General features: G+C 51.3%; 1 protein-coding gene and 1 long non-coding RNA gene across 3 annotated transcripts in view; one reads left to right on the top strand and one right to left on the bottom strand.

Annotated features, from left to right (window-relative positions):
* Btbd9 (BTB domain containing 9) overlaps positions 1-15,265 on the top strand; it is a 351,364-nt gene that overhangs the window by 322,330 nt on the left and 13,769 nt on the right. The gene's annotated exons all lie outside the window — the stretch shown is intronic.
* Positions 8,041-11,281, bottom strand: LOC127670231 (uncharacterized). The gene is made up of 3 exons (XR_007974486.1): positions 11,156-11,281; positions 8,924-8,987; positions 8,041-8,451 (listed from the first exon to the last, which is right to left on the bottom strand). It is a non-coding gene; the product is annotated as an uncharacterized LOC127670231 (long non-coding RNA).

Here is a 15,265-nt window from a genome sequence, read left to right as displayed (position 1 = left end):
TGACTTCATTTCTTCTGAGCATCCTCCCCTCTCTGTAGGATGTTTGGAAGGCAGATGAGACAGTAGCTCTGACAACATGGACGGCTTGAGAAAAGCTGTCCTATTCTGACAGGTTCATTGCTCTTGTCTGCCATACACTGCACCCTATATAATGCCTGTGACACCTACAGTCCAGCCAGGCAAAAGGGTTTGGATGTGCGTCCGTGCCCTGGCTGTGCTCAGGGCTCACTGTGATGTTGGGCAGGAAGGCAAGATGGTGGTGATGGCTTCCTGTGGGGAGGCTTTGGGCGGAAGTGACTGAGTAAGCAGCGGCAGACAGGTGCTGATTTACCTGTTTGCTGGTTTATTTTCTTTTGGGAGTCAGTGTTCCAATTTACTGCATTCCTTGGAGGTTTGACATATCAATTAGATATTATCGACAGTAATAGAGGGGCAGTTGCTGTAAATGTGAAGTTTTTACTGGTAGGCCATGAAATGACACCCCAAGGGACTGTAACAGAGAGGCATGATAAATATCATGGAACCTAAACCGCGGCAGAAGGCCTGATTAATAGGGGAGAGTGACTCTGTCTCCAACAGTAAAGTGGTATTTATTCATGTGCTGTCAATCAGACCTTCTGTTCTAATTGGCTAAAAGGCTAAATCAACAAGATCTGTTCATAAACCAGGCTAAGGTAGGAAGAAAAGCAGAGGTAAATCATAATCAGTAGCTTGTTTACTGATGCGCCAGCACATCCGGATGACCTTGAGAGCCACCTTCTACCCTCCGGACACAGCAGCAGCGCTACAGAGCCTGGTGCAGGGTTGGGAGCTACAGAGGTTGAGACGCTGCCATGCCCAGGGGCACGAGTAGATTTCGAGGCTCAGCTTGGGGTGACAGAGCTGAGCCTCAGCGTGATTAGACCATGGTGTCTCTCGCCGCTGCAGTTTTAATGTATGGCTCTTGTTTTGCACGACACTTGTAAAAGGAAGAATTACTTCCGAAAAGACAAATATATTTCCACACTAACAGTTTTATAAAGATGTCAGCGAATAAGTATGAGCATCATTAAATCACATTTTAAAGGCAGACACCTCGTGATAAATCTGCATTATCAAGTCTCCTTTCTGAATGGGTCATACACTGTAAGGTTTTATGAGGGTGGAGGGAAAGATCCCTGTTGGCCAGAACAGTGTGTATTGCCAAACCTTACAGGAAGGATAGCTGAACCCCCACTGAGAACACGAGAGGGAGGGGACACCCCTTCCTCAGGTAGCTCAGGAGAAAGCCAGTAGTAGTAAATTCCAGTATGAGGGTTTTCTACCCTGCTTGTAGCAGAGCAGGCAAGATCAGACTTCGGGAACCACAGTGAGGGAGGAGGCGTGCCCTGGACTGCACACTGACCTTTCAGACCAGCTGCTCACCTCAGGCTACCTCCCAAATAACCCCAGCCTCCCGCTGTGCCAGTCGCTTGCCAGAGGCACATCCCAGACAGTGCCTATGTTGAGCTGGAGCATGTGGTGTGCTGTTGTTACCCCAACAGTCAGTGCGTTCATAGCCATAGGTATCTGGCTATTTTAAGCACACACAGCCATTTCAACTCATGCATCTGATATACCACATTACCATATTAAACAACACGGGAAAGCATCATATACGTCATATTAAATATACATTAGCAAAGAGGGTCTAGCTGTCAGCCCTGGAGAGGTGCTCAGAGGAGAGGGAAAAGAGATGGTGGGGAGACACGCCTTTCTCCAAAGAGTGTGAAATTTGGGTCATTGAGATGCAGCAAGGCAAAGTAGTTACGCTGGTGGTTTGGGGGGCAGAGGCACGCTGTTTTCACTTGTCCTTTGTGTGAACCCTGAGCTCACAAGGAGCAAAGCCCTCTCACCCCAGCTGCCTCTCTGTATTCCTGATGAAGTCTGAAGTGTGCTGTGGGTTGTGCAGTAAGATGGCAGGTGAGGGCTGGGTCACCTGGGTGGGAACACACAATGGAAGAGTTGGGGATCGGAAGGATGACGTTCAGATGGGGACCTGGGTGGCTAATGTGGCAGAGAGAATGATTAGCCTAAGAAGACCAAGCGCCAAAGCAGCAGTAAAATACCATTTGTCCCTCTCACCTGGGAAGCAGTTCTGCTGTTCTTGGCAACCAGGCATCATGTCAGATGCATCATCTCAGACTGTACAAGGGCCATTCAGCCTGGAGACTGAGGGCAGTACAGAGTGAGAGCAGACAGCCTATCTGAAGCGGTGCTCAGTGGGTGGGTGGCCTTCCCAAACCTGATGAAAAATGCCCTTTGCCATTAGAAACTGTCACTAAGTTCTTGTGCTAAGAAGCACAGTTTATTGATCAATTGAGATTTCAAATTAAGGAACATTAGATAACTAGCACTGTCTTTCTGAAATTGCCCTATAGTATCTTCCATTTTTGCCAAAGTCTGGCCCTGTCACACACTCTTCTGCTGAGGGCCCCTGGTAGCCAGCAGTCCAGACCAGGACAGTAGGGATGTAATGTGGGCCTCACTACTGGGACAGTCTGTATCTTTAGCAAAAGTCAAGACCAAGTCCCTCTCGGTCAGGAGAGCCTGCCAGGGTCAGGGGGCTGTTCTGGCACTCAGGGAGAGTTCTGGCTAGTCAGAGTAGGGACATGAGCTTGAGACAGAATGTGGTAACAGACTGCACGGCACATTCCTGTATCCCAGCACTCCATCATCTGAGACAGGAGCATCATGAATCTCAAGTCAGCTTGTATTACACAGCAAGACCCAGTCTCAGACACACACACCAAACAGAAAGCCAGCTACAGCCCAGGAAAAGTTGGAAAGTCACCTTTGCTGGGGTGTGGGGTTGGGTAGAGCCAGGGTCAGAGTTGCTACTGCCTCCTTTGTATAGTCCCTGAGCTAAGACAGTTTTTATGTTCTTAAAGAATTGTGTAAAAAAAATTAAATACCATGTGACACAGACCTTTATGTCCTTCAGAACTTAAAATGCTGTTCCGTTGGTAAGTAGTGTGCTGACCTGGGGGGTGGGGCGGCGGGGACTTAGCTGGCCCAGAGAAGGATTACTGCAGCCATAGGGTGGTGACGCCAAGAACAAGTGAGAGCCAGACCCTCCAGGTCAGGACCCAGCCACCCACCAGAGCAGGGCCCAGGCCAAGGCCGTCTCCTGACCATGCCCCTGCTGTGGGATCAATGCCCCTGCCTGCACTCTGTTCTCAGAAAGAGAGACTGGAGGCAGAAGAGCCTCGGGCAGAATTGACAGGGAATTGGAGGGTCAGCTGAGGCCGGCAGATGCAAGATGTCCTTCAAGGACACATATAGGTAGCAGCAGAACTGTCTTATACCCACAGTGGGAGCCACAGCCATTAACTGTAGCACCTCCTGTCACTGGTGGTGCCCTGTGGGAGTGGGCCTGGCTCTGACAGCAGAGTCCAGGGATCACCTGGCTCAGCCGGTGCCATGGTTGAGGGGCCAATCTGGGCCCAAACCCGGGAAGACTGAATCTGATTGCCCTCTTCCCCACACTGCCACTTCCCAGCTGTGACCCTGGGCAGCCCACTGCCACCCCTCAGCCAGGAGTCTGCCTCCGTGCCAGCCACTTAGCTCCACTGCTACTGTGCCGACCTCCCACAGCCTTTGGTTCCCTGAGGCCAGCACTCCGGATTACTCAGCTTACAGCCTTCCTCCTGTGCATGTGTCGCCTTCTTTCTGTTGTGGACTAGAGTAACTACCCAAAGTGTGGCATCGAGGCCATCATCCCCAATGCTAGAAACTGCCCGCATGACCCCTTCTCTAACCTCTGTCACCTCTGTTCTCCCCTGCTGAGACACAGCTTCTCTTCTTTACCTGTGAGATCACAGGGATTTGGATAAGGGAATCCAATGCAGCTAGACAGGAGGAAATATGAAGAACGCGTAGGATCCCAGGCTGTGCTCCACACCAGTGTCTGTGGGTAGGGGTCCGTCTGTGTCCAGCACAGCCTCCACACTGAACCCCTTGAGCTTGAGCCCTAGGAACACACATACCCTTGAGGTACAAATGGTATATCCCAGGCCAGGGGGAATTCCAGGCTGCAGCAGCACCACGAGGCTCCTCTGGAAGGCAGTTACTATTCTGGGCATCCATTGTGAACTGATGGCTTCCACACGCGGGCCATCTCAGGGACCACTGGGGACGTGACTGCCTAGGTCTGATTTTGTGCTGATAGTGTAAAGCCTCCTAGGTATAGAATCCCACCCCTGCTGCAGACCTGGGGGACGAGCAAAGCATTGAGCCGCAGACAGCTGAAATCCAGCCGTCTGTGTGTCTCATACCCACAGCCCTGCAGGACGGCCCGCACGACCCCACTGATCCTGATGGCGCACAGCCATCACAGAGGGAGAGCCACCAAAATCATCTGACAGCTTCAGGGAAGTCTACTTTGTACTTCCTCACACTTGGTTGAACTTTTCAAAAATATTGACTAAACAACTTGCCAGCTGTGATTACCAACAGCTCTATTTGACAGTCTTTGACAGAAAGCCAATGGGCACATTCGACGTCATCCAGCACTAACAGGGCCTTCATTAGCAGCTTTGGAGGAGATGTGTGCTCTCCTGGCCCCACAAGAGTGATTGCTGTTCCCCGGTGCTGTTCACTCAAGCATTGGCTAGCGGCTTGCTTAGCGAGTGAGCCCAGCGGCAGACATGCTGCCTGCATCTATGTCTCCATCACTCTCAGGGTTTTTTATGTTCTGATCTCCAGGAACACAAATAATATTCTTTCTAAGCTGCTCCCGAATACAAGTGATAGAAAATATCATGGAAAAGGTGAGTTGCCAGACAGTAAGCCCTCATGACTGAGCGCTTATTCATAAACTCTTGACAAATTTATCGCACACACTCACTGCCGGCTTTCTGAGATTAATAGCTGATCTCAATCTGATTTTAGAGCCTGACAATAGAATCAGAAAGAGTTAGTGGTCAGTTTTCTCACCCACCCCTTCACCCAGCAGCCTTCCTCTCCAAGAAATAATACAGAAAAATAAGCTGATTTAGCTTCAGCAACAGCCTTGCAATGTTTTATTGCCGGAGATCTCCATGTGCCAAGGCTGACTTTTAACCTCCTGTAGTGCAAGCTGACTTCTTGGCACCTGCCTTCAACTCGGCGGACCCTCAGGACAGGAGACTGGCACTGTGCAGAACAGGGGCAGATTGGCGCACACCCAGAGAGGAAGCCATATCTCTGTGTGTCCTGTGGCCACCGGTTTACTGTGAAGCATTAGAGACCTCATTTTTTGATGTCTTGGTTGAGGGCCTCAACAGACTCAAAGCAGGTATTGAGAAATACATTGCACCGTATCTTGGTGCACACACAAAAATGCAGGCACACACATATACACATGAAGCCTCAGTTTCCAGATACATGGAGAGGGAGTCTCTGAGGTTGGCAGCCCAAGGGACAGGATTTCTTACAAAGAGCAGTGTGTCCTGTGTGACCTACCTGAGGAGAGGATCTGGTGGCCCTCTGACTTATTTGGTCAGTTTCTTGAAGTACCTAGCTAAATCCACGACAGCACCGGTTTCTGTGCCACAGGTTATTTCAGTCACGTAACTTTATTAGTATGCCCTGTTGCCACCCATCCTCAGTGTCTGTCCTCGGTGTCTAGATGTGTTGTGAATGTATAGGGAGCCAGCAGGCTTCCCTGGTGCTTCTGCAAGCTGGCACTGAGAACAGCAAGCTGGGGCAGCATTGGGAAGCCAGTTTTTGCCTGTGGTCAGGCAGTGCCTGCAGGACCAGGGAAGGAGGAGCAGACCGATTCTGAGGCAGACACTGGCCAGCAGGCCACTCGGAGGCCGAACTTTCCACCATGGGCTTAGTTTTTGTTGTTTTCAATAAAGTGTTTGAAAGGAAGGAGAAGCTGAGGTGGGACAGAGCGGAGTGGAGACTGGGCGGAGCTTAGCGACAGGGTTCGTGACAGGCGTGAGCTTGGGCCGGCCTCCCACTCCATCAGGCAAAGGAAGGAGGAAGGCTCTCTCAGCATCAGGCCAGGCTGCCTTCCCCAGTCCGTAGATTTGCCTCCGTCTGTCTGTCCACATCCCAGGCCCTGCCTTAACTGTGGACTGTGGTACTTAAGCAGTCTGGAAGGGGCGCTTACGGGACCTGCCTGGAAGACCTGTCACCTTTGCATTACAGGAGCCGCGTGCATGCTGAGAGTCAGCTGCTCTAAATGGCTCCAGGCTGCTCCTGGGAGGTTTGGGGCTAAGACGATATTTTTCTCATCCCAAAGAAACGTTCCTTATGCTCCGTGGACTTTTTTTCTCTCCCTCGTGCTCCCAATTTCTTACCAGTTCAACTGCAAACGCCTGCGCCCTTGGCTGGGAGGGGAGTCTATTTTTAAGTTTTTACTGTCTATCTGTCATATTAGGTACTGAATACCACATGTCATCAGATCTGGAATACCCACGGGGCCTTTGTGTAAGTTTTAGGTATAAAATTGATCCGTTTTGATTGTGAAAAGGCCTGGTAAAACTTGAAGAAGGCCTCTTCCTTGCGTAGTGGGTGTGCCGTGGGAGACGCCTGAGCTCCAGCAGGATGCTGTTTGGCATGGGCTGTGGAGCATGTATTTCCATAAAAGCGACCCTGTATTTTAAAACCCCAAACCCAGAACACTTGGTTCTCCCCGTGCTCTGAATCCCTTTGGTATTTAAAACCCTGGGAAATGAAACGGTCACACCTGTAACATTTGAAAATCGGCTTCTGTCCAAGCTCACTTCGGCAGCATGAGTCTGGGAGCGAGTGTGCTCTGGGACAACCAGGTGTGGTGCAGGGCCCGAGGAGGAGGAGAGGGAGGAGGGAGAAAGGGAGGAGGGAGGAGGAGGAAGGTGGCTCGCAGCAGAGACAGCAGCCTCTTTAAAGGAAGCTCAGCTTCACTTAGTCAATTAATACCTGGGGTGGACATTGTTTGCCAAGGACAGCAACCTTGTAGGCAGTGACAGGCTGAATTTGCTCTCTGCTGAATTTGCCCTCTCCCTTTTCCAACCTCAGGAAAGGCCTGCTAGCAGAAGTGTGGACTGCATCTTCTGCTGTCACCGGTCGGTGGAAACCAAGACACTGGCTGCTACTAGATTTCAGGCCTATTTTAGCTCTTTTTTGTTTGGTGTTGGTTTTTAAGACAGGATTTCTCAGGCCTGCATGTTCTTAAGCCAGACACAGAGAGAACAAGCCTGGGCCTTTCCTGCTCTTCTTCTCTAACCACGGATGCTGGTCGGGTGTGTGTTCTCAGTAGTGACTTGCACACATGAAAGAGCAGAGCCCCACTAGGGCCCTTTGGGCAGACACCTCTCTAGGTGCTGATCACCTTTCCTATCCGTCATGGCTAAGGAAGGCATACGATCACCGGTGTGTGGGGAAAGCCTTGGTCTGAGGGTTCTTTCAGGACTTGTAGAGCCGTACCAGAAACAAGACCCCGTGGCCTCCCCTAGTCACCACCGTGAGTGGATTCTGATTTCTTCAGAGGCAGAGGTTACCACTCATGCCACACAGCTCTGATTTGCCTTCTGCCTGTCAATCACCTGTAGGGCGGTCCTGTGAGAAGAACCAGACCTGGTGGCACACACCTGTAATCCAAGGCCCCAGGGTAGATAGCAGTGCCTTGTCGCAGTAAATCAAGGCCTGGCCTCAGACATAGAGCCTTTAGGAGCCTCCTGGGTCAACTATGCCAGCACACAGCAGAAAGGCCAGACTGACATTGTTGGTAGCACCATGTTGGCTTAGACATTGACTGTCCTGGGGTTTACTCTGAGTATTTATTTCCAGGAACAAGTAGGATTTGGGGCTCCCAAAGGTCTCCTTAGTTTTTAAATATCACACACTCCTATCCAGCTCCTAACTGTCCCCCACAGTGCAAGATCTACTTGGTAATAGTATTCTTTAGAGGAAAAAGAAAAAGAAGGAGTTTTAGCTTCAGTGGACATAGAACAGTGTGGTTCTCAACCTTGGGATGGAATGACCCTTTCGCAGGGGTCACCTAAAACCATGGGGACAACACAGATATTTACATTATGAGTCATAACAGTAACAAATTACAGTTATAAAGTAGCTTCAAAAATAATGTTATTGTTGGGGTCACCACACCATGAGGAACTGTACTAACTGGGTCGTAGTGCTAGGGAACCTGGGAACCAGCACATGGCTAACCCTTCAACATCAGGCAGGGCTGAAGCCAAGGGAAGTTTTTTAAGCCCAAAATCCAGATGTACTGGAGTCTTCCTGAACTCCAGAGACATAGACAAAAAGCTGGGAGTGTGGGAGTGATGACCCGCCCTCCATCGCCCGCAGTGCCTTGGAAGTTGTTCTTTGGGGTTTGTTTCCACCCCTGAACTCTGAAGAACACTAGTTTAGATGGTAGTTGTTCCTTTGTACGAGAGTCACATGTTGCTTGCGTGTAGAAGTCAGACGCCTCAGGTGTTGGTTCTGAAGTTCTCTCTACTGTTAGTTTGAGACAGTCTGTCATTGGTCTGGAATTTTGCCAACTAGGCCAGACTGGCTGGCCGGTGAGTAAGACTTTACCTGTCCCTGGCACATAGTGCTGGGATTACAAGTGCAGGCCACACCTAGTGCTTTATGTGGGCTCTGGGCACCCATGCTCAGGCCCTCACACGTGAGGCCAGTACTTTGCCTCCCTGCCCCATGGTGGTTCTTTCTGAATTCCTTTCCCTTCATTTGCTCAGAATCGTCTTAGATATCTGAGCTTTACAGCAGAAGAACCCAAGAGGGAACTTAGCTGCAACCTAGCTTTGCTAGGATGCTGAGCACCTAGCTCCTGGGTCTGAGTGGAAGAAAGGCCAGGCTTTAGGGGAACTCGGGTGTCTTGTGACATGATGGAGCCCTTGGGACTTGTGTGCGCTGGTGTGTAAAAGACACATGGTCCTCGGGAAAATTCCTGATTTCTGTCTCTTACCTGGTGGTGTCCTGGAGAAGACAGTTCATTCATTGGCAAGGACACAGAGCAATCGTCACAAGACCTGCATGTGACAAAAACCCTGTTCAGAAGAATGCATCTTTTCAAAAGTCTTTGTAGACATTTAGGACCGTTTCAGCAGAACTGAAAGTTGTAAGGAAAACCATTAAATCTTGTAAGAAAAAAAAAAAAAAACAGACCTAGAAGGTGCTGTGCAGACAGCCCCACAGTGTGTGGGTCACACAGAAGCTTCTGCCCAGGTGTGTGCACACAAACGCGCACACATGCACACCCACCAGTCTTGCACAGACACGGATGTGCAGACAGAAACAGGCTTTTGCTTTCCCCTGCGCTGTCCTCCAGCTGTGGCTGCAGAGAGGGGAGCCCTTGTCTCAAGTCTGTCTGCGAGTTTGAGCCCAGAAAGCGATTTTTGTAGCAGAGAGCTCTAAGTGAGACAGAGTCAGAGAATAAGAGAGAGAGAGAGAGAGAGAGAGAGAGAGAGAGATAATTATCTAAATTATGTTCGTGCTATTATCGAAGACGAATATAGTTAAAATGTAATTAAATATGACGGGCTAGCAGGATGTAAGCCAAGCTTTGGAATGCTAATCATCAATTACCACATCCCCGTAGGGGAATCAAGGAGTGCTCCGTGGCAGAGTGGGAGTGAGGAGGCGGTGGGCAGCTGAGTGAGATGCAGAGAGTGAAAACAGAACCCCCCCCCCATCCAAACACTCCACGGATATCCCTGGACACCACCTTTCTGTAACTGCCACAGGCGGTAGAAGCTTTCAGCAGTTGGTAAGATGAGCTGCAGGAGGGTCCTGACCTTTCCTTTGAGAGGAAACTCCTCTAAAAGGGAAAATTACGATCTGAGCAGAGAAGGTAAAACCCAAGGCCAGACTGCATTAGGGTATTAAACGCCTGTGTGTCTGCCAGGCAGAAGGCATCGGGTACCCATCCAAGGCTAGGACTCCCGGAGGGACATCATGAAGCTGGCCCACAGATGTCCTGGGCACCTGTTCTCTGCCCTGGACAAGGGTCCCTCCTGGAGCCCTACACCCTGTCCTCACATTGAAATCCCCTGAGGAAGGGAAAAGACACCCACACCCACACCCACACCCCCCACACACAGCGCACACACCTCGGATTCTCAGCTTTCGTTGGCCTGGTTTAGGTGCAGACTTGGCTTTTGATAAGTGAGCAGAATGGCAAACGGCAGAACCCGCCTTCAGAGCAGGCCTGGGGACTGCAGACGGCCAGTCGCACTGCACGTGTCGTGAGCCAAGAGAAAAAGGTAGGACATAGGGAGAGCATGCATATGTCGACTCACTCGTGTACATGCACACGCACGTGCACACAGGCACACTTTTTGCTGAGAAATGGTAAGTCCTGGTGACGTTTCCATCTGAACCTCCTGAGGTGACCATGACCAGAAGAGAAGTAACCAGGCTCCAGGGCGAAGGACGCCAGGAGCTGGAGGAGGCCTCAGGAGCCGGAGCCAGGGTCCATTGTACTGTTCTCAGTCGCCATGCTGCCGGGCCTTCTGAGTTTCAAGAGAAACCAAAAACTGTACGTTCATGTGATGTCTCCTGATTTACACGTGGATGCTCACTGAACTTTTAAAGTACCCAGAAAATGGGCAAAAAAGGCTCTGTGTGCCTTCTCCAGTGGACAACGCAGGTTCCTGCCGCCTTGGTTTATAGTGGAATTACAACAAACAGTTGTTGAACACACAAACAAGGAGGCCAGAGTGGCTTAGGCAGCCTAGACAGTGACATAGCTGTTACATTTGGTCAAGCATCAAACAAAACAGAAGCATTCATGGTTAGCCCCAGGCCTGCCCATGAGGCCTAGTGTTATCAGACGCGCCGGGCCTGGAGCTCTCCAGATTGAGAGATGTGGGCTGCTGTTGCTGAGGAGGAGCGGAGGAGCAAGGACTTGAGAGCATGGCTTCTGGAGAGCAGCAGGCTCAGATCGGTGAGGGGCGGAGTCCTGCTTCACCCAGTGTGTGCAAGTGCTCGCTCCCTGGACCTGCTGGTCCGCAGATCATCTTTAGATATGATTAAAGAGATGAATGTAGTCCTTGGCCTATCACACAGCCAGACAGTAAGAGCCTTGTGTGCAGAGGGCTGCCAGGCAGCCGGTGGGGTCAGCACAAGAGACACACTCATAAAGAACTGTCACAGACACCTCCCCATGAGCCCCCACGCTCACTCTCAGCCTTAATACCTGTCACATCTCAGTGCCATCGGACTTGGAGAGGGCGCTGCTGTCACTGCTGGAAGCTTAGCTGACAGGGGACAGCCTTCTTTATTTCCTCCCTTTTGAAGAATCTTCTCCAAAGGTTCATGTTTGCCCTCCAGCCCTGCTCTCCAAGGCTGCCAGTAATTCCGCCAGCCCTTTCTGGTCCCCAGCACTGCTCCCCCCCCAGCCCTTCCTGGTCTCCGGCACTGCTCCCCCCCCCAGCCCTTCCTGGTCCCCAGCACTGCTCCCCCCCCAGCCCTTCCTGGTCTCCGGCACTGCTCCCCCCCCAGCCCTTCCTGGTCTCCGGCACTGCTCCCCCCCCAGCCCTTCCTGGTCCCCGGCACTGCTCCCCCCCCAGCCCTTCCTGGTCCCCGGCACTGCTCCCCCCCAGCCCTTCCTGGTCTCCGGCACTGCTCCCCCCCCCCCAGCCCTTCCTGGTCCCCGGCACTGCTCCCCCCAGCCCTTCCTGGTCCCCGGCACTGCTCCCCCCCCAGCCCTTCCTGGTCCCCGGCACTGCTCCCCCCCAGCCCTTCCTGGTCCCCGGCACTGCTCCCCCCCCCCAGCCCTTCCGGTCCCCAGCACTGCTCCCTGAGCTGCCTCTCTTGGTTCTACTTGCTGTGGTTTGTTTTTAAAATTTTCAAATGTATTCATGTCTACAATTATCGCATTTGGTTAGAACTTCAGAAATGACAATCTCTTACTCCCCACCTAACCCCAGGTTCTCCCCAAAGGAAGTGCTTTCTTTTTCCTATTCTTATTTTGAAAAGATGATGTATTTAAAAAGAGGGTGCATTTTAAAATAGCTTCAAAATAAAAGACTTTGTCTTCCTCTTGCCCATCTTCTTCCAGAGACGTAGAAATAAATGTGTGCCCGCCCCCCCAGCGAAGCAGAGCAGAGCTTGAGGCCAAGTCACACTTCTCCTCCCCCCAGCAGTGTGCTACACACTTCTGACCCCACTTTGTCCAGTGTCACCTGTGGTCAGTGGCAATCAGATAAACGCACGTATTCCTTCTAACCCTTACTTTTGGTCTGCACTTTCACATTTCTAAAGTATCGATTCAGACTAGAGACCCAGTCCAGAGGTTAAGAGCACTGCTACCCATACAGAGGACCCAGATTCTGTTTCCATCGTCCCCGTGGTGCCTCAGATCTGAACTCCATTTCCAAGGGCTCTGAGGCCCTCTTTTGGCTACTGCAGGCCCCAGGCACATATGCACACAGATAGTAAATGTAGCAAAAATCTCATATGCAAAAATACTGTTTCTTTAAAAAGTCCTGATAATGTTCTACTATTTCCTAATTCCATTGTCAAGGTTACCAACTGTCTTCCTGCTTCGGAATGTGCGCGTTTACTCGCCCTCCCTCCCTCCCTCCCTCCCTCCCTCCCTCTCTTCTCTGCCTGCCTAGGCCATGGCTTCACTGTGCCTGCAGCCTGGGTTAATGGGCCTGCAATGTTCTGAACCAAGCAGTGTGTGTGGCACACTGGTTACCTTCTCTCCGGTCCTTTTCCTAGAGGAGTAGAAGTTAGCTACTTTTTTATGTCTGTTGTCCTGGTTCCTCACCTACCTTGTGTAGGAAAGGTACAGATTTGTCTTAACAGGGGTCCGGGGAACCTTCCCTCTGTAGCCCTGAGACACAGCGCTCCCGGGGCTCCCCTCCCCATCATCCATCCCCCCTTCTTCCGCCATGGTGTGCGATCTGTGCTCTGGAACCCATACCTCAGCACTGTTGGAGCCGAGCCCTTTAGTGGAGCATCCTTAGACCTGCCTGTCTTCTGTGCCTCCCTAGCAAAATACTACTGTATCTTGTCAATGGCTTGCCTTTAACCAGGATCAACTGGTGCATGTCCCACCATAAGAACAGAAGCACCTAGAAGATGGCGGACTGTGGGCTGTCACTGTTTCCAGAGCCAAGTTAGCCGTGTTTATAGAATGAGGGAGGGAAGGACAGGGAAGAAGACATTAGGAAGTGATTTCAGGCCTTCTGCCCAGTCTCCCACTGATATCTAAGTCCAAGCTGCAGGGGCCTGACAGTAGAGGCTGTGACCTGAACTCAGAGTGTCGCCATTGGGGCATTTACTCCCAGCTCTGGCCACCTCTGCTTTGTCTATTGTTCCCCAGAGGCTAGACCCCCCTCAGTTCAGAGGGAACTGCATCTTCTGCCAAGGTGGAAGTCTCCTCTCCACTGTGGTGAAAGGAGGGAGAGGAGTTTGGAGACTACCTCTGTTCCTTCACCTGCTGTTGGCCGAGCCTTCTAGGCCCAGGCCCCTGCACTCAGCCTTCCAGCCGGCCAGTGGGTTCTAAAGTTTAAAGCCTCCTTCCTCAGGGTGCAGAGAAGTGGTCACGTCTGCTCAGCCTTCGTGTGTGTGTGTGGGGGGGGGGGTGAGAGAGAGACAGACAGACATATAGTATCATTTATTATTGGCCTTTTAGTGGAAGGAGCACAGATTGAGCCATTAGTTCTCTGTGCCTTATTTAACTACCAGTCTGGCTGTAGCAAATACTTTAAACTGTGTCCACAGGGTCCCGCAGATCTGCTGTCAAAATCAGTGCCTTTGATCCTGGCTATACCAGAGCAAAGAAGACCAGGTCCCCTTGACATGGGCTGCACAGGAGGCAGCTAGGGTAGACAGCCTCTCGTGCCTCCCTGGGCTGTGGGGCTCTACCGTCCTTCCCTCAAAGGCTCTGCAGTAGCCAGGAGAGCCCCACACCTCTAGAGCCTTAGCCTGCCGCTGAGTTAATTCCACTTCTAGCACTTTCTTGAGTACTCACAGACACTGTTTTAAGCCCATCCTCTATTTCAAAGGCTGTTTAACACACACAAAGTGTAAGAAGTGACGTGACCTCGGCTCCTGTTCCCGGTGTCCAGAGTGACAGTAGTTCATGTTTCTTATGCGCCCACATGCGACATGAAGTACAGCAGTTGACACTGATGCTGCCTTTGCTCCCGTCCCCTTTGCTCTCTGCTGAGACAATCACCGGCTCAAATTTAGCACGTGTATTTCCAGAATACTTAAAAAAAATTCAGAAACGCACATCTTCACGGGCCATGGCTTGCCTGCCAGCTGTGAAGGCCGAGAGCCCAGCATTCTAGTTCACTGTCGTCTGGCTCTTGTCAGGAACACTGAAAGAATTCAGAGGCAGTCAAGAAGCTAAAGTTCTAGGCAGTTGCAGGGTGGACATGGGCTCTCATGTAGCACTGCACATGGCCGACGTTAATGGAGGGAGGATTCCTTATGAGTTAGGGTGAATGCAGGTCGGGGGTTGAGGCGTTTCTCAGGATTGCCTTAACTTCTTCCTTTACTTCTGTGGGACCATGGCACCGTCTGCCTGATGGAGCAGCTGGTTCTGCAGGGCTAACGATGCAGAGACACCACTGTCATGACGCAAAGGACAGCTGTGTTGGTACCTGTTGGTTTGGAGTAGTGCTGTATGTTGTCACATGATGTTTTGTATGAGGACTGTTCCACCAGCATGTAAGCCTCAAGGCACTGGTAGCCTGTGTCTACCCCGTATGTATCTGTCCTGTTTGTGTTGTGTGTAATGTCACAAAATGTATGCTGCTGGGCTGGGCCTGGCTTTTCAGGGCACCTTCCAGCCTTGGGTATGGCTCCTGATGATGCCGGCCTTGGAGGGAGCCCCGAGCGGAGAGTCTCTTCTTGGCTGTAGGCAGAGAAGAAACCAGGGGTAGGCCAGGCGCAGCTCAGTAGGGGAACGACTGGCTGCCGTCCACGGGTCCAGTCCCAGCCCTGCAAGTGTATAAATAAAGAGGACAACTTACACACAACCATATGTAAGTACTGTGCTACGGTGGCCCATTGCACATAATAAATGAGACTTCGGGGGAAAATGACTTTCCTATAGCCACCTTGTGATTCACTCTGTGTGTGTGTGTGTGTGTGCATGAGTATGCACATGTGCCCCATGACCCAGACCTCTGATATCCAGCCCTGTCAGTAGCTTGTGGAGCCCCAGGAGTAAGACTGAGGGGGTAGCTAGTGTTCCAACCACACAGGCACTTGGAAAATTTGTCATTGTGCTCTTTAGTGGACAGAGACAAAGTAATTGCGATTGGGTCCTGGTTCTGTTGTTGAC

Source organism: Apodemus sylvaticus, chromosome 19 (assembly GCF_947179515.1).
Source record: "Apodemus sylvaticus chromosome 19, mApoSyl1.1, whole genome shotgun sequence".
In the NCBI taxonomy this organism is placed as follows: domain Eukaryota; kingdom Metazoa; phylum Chordata; class Mammalia; order Rodentia; family Muridae; genus Apodemus; species Apodemus sylvaticus.
This window is presented reverse-complemented; position numbering and strand designations above follow the sequence as displayed.